The sequence below is a fragment of the Rhinolophus hipposideros genome, assembly GCF_964194185.1.
Source record: "Rhinolophus hipposideros genome assembly, chromosome: 25".
In the NCBI taxonomy this organism is placed as follows: Eukaryota; Metazoa; Chordata; class Mammalia; order Chiroptera; family Rhinolophidae; genus Rhinolophus; species Rhinolophus hipposideros.
In genome coordinates this window covers 5,524,856-5,526,230 of record NC_138071.1, presented here as the reverse complement: position 1 = coordinate 5,526,230, position 1,375 = coordinate 5,524,856, and the positions used below count along the sequence as shown (strand labels likewise).

General features: G+C 35.3%; 1 pseudogene across 1 annotated transcript; it reads right to left on the bottom strand.

Moving 5' to 3' along the window:
* Positions 1–266: 266 nt before the first annotated feature.
* LOC308492836 (uncharacterized protein C8orf34-like) lies at positions 267–1,084 on the bottom strand (annotated as a pseudogene). The gene has a single exon. The product of its transcript is annotated as an uncharacterized protein C8orf34-like (transcript).
* Between the last annotated feature and the right edge of the window lie 291 nt (positions 1,085–1,375).

Genomic DNA, 1,375 nt, shown 5'->3' with positions numbered 1-1,375 from the left:
GGTAAAGGGCTGCATATACAAAGTACAAAATACAATGTAACAATTTGCATGCTTAGATGATTTTAACTTAGATGATTTTATAAAATGCAATTTTATAAAAGTCTAATGTAAATAAACAATTTCTTCCTTCAAAGATAAAATTATTCAAAACTTTTAAAATCTCTTAATCACTACAATTTTTATAATGCCAGAAGAAGATCACTACAATTTTTATAATGCCAGAAGAAGAAAAAGGGAAATTACTAATTTTTAAAATTACTCAGCAATCACATTGCATCATCTTCATTATCAATATCGTCTTCTGTTACAGATCTAGTTGGGCTGTGAATGGATTAAAAAGAATCTTGAGAGCATTGCTGCCAGAAGTTTCTTATGTTGCTGTTGCTATTGTTTTAATCTCACAGTCTTGAGTTCTACGGTTAAGCTTCCTTCAGACGTAGAGCTGTTGTTTTCACTTTCCCTTTGTTCATTTTTACTTTTTGAAATTGTGGGCTGTAACGTTTCAGCAGCTAGTGGATGAACATCATTCTCTTCTTGACCAATCCATTCTCCAGTCACACAGGGTCTCAGAAGAGAAGAATTAAATGCCACTCTTTCCTTATCAAGTTCATCTGAAATTGCAATACTTCGAGAGAGACTCTAAAGGGGGTCTCCCAACTTCTAGCGTCTTGAAGGACATGCTTCAGTTCATCACAGTCACGGCTTCTTGCTTTAGTCTTCCAATTCCACTTAGGATGACATATTGACCTGGGCAATGGTTTGGATCCTGGTAATGGTGGAGAAATATTAGACACAGTCAGGTCACTTTCTGACGTTTTAGTTTCTTTGAATTTTATTGCCAAGGCTTATCATAGCTTCTGAAATCCCTTCTTGTTCCTTTATGTTCTGATGTTTCACTTTCTGTCCAGAGAGCTGCAGATCCAGATAAAGTTCTTTGAAGTTTTCTACGTTTTTCTTGTTTAGACTAGCGATGGTCAATGAGAAATGGATTGGCTGGTCAGGTGTTTTCAGTTATTAATTTGGTCCTTAATTCCAGTGTGTCTCTCTGCAGAGTTCTTAAGGCCAAGAAACATGTCTTAGACATCTTTGTTACCCAAGATCAAAGATCAATTATTGGCACATTTGCATGAATGGAGTTTGCAAGCCTGTAAATTGCTCTGAGTGAGTGAGTGAGTGAATGAATTAGTGAGTAAGTGAATTAGTGAGAGCGTGAGGAGGTGACCAATAGTAGTCATATTTAATTATATAATTATGGTGCAGCAGAAGTATGGTATCTGCAGTATTGGCTTGTTAAATGTTTTAAACAGAACACTACTATCTGTTAATAGCATCTACACATGAAAATATTTAATTGAGTTTTCCTAAATGAACTCTT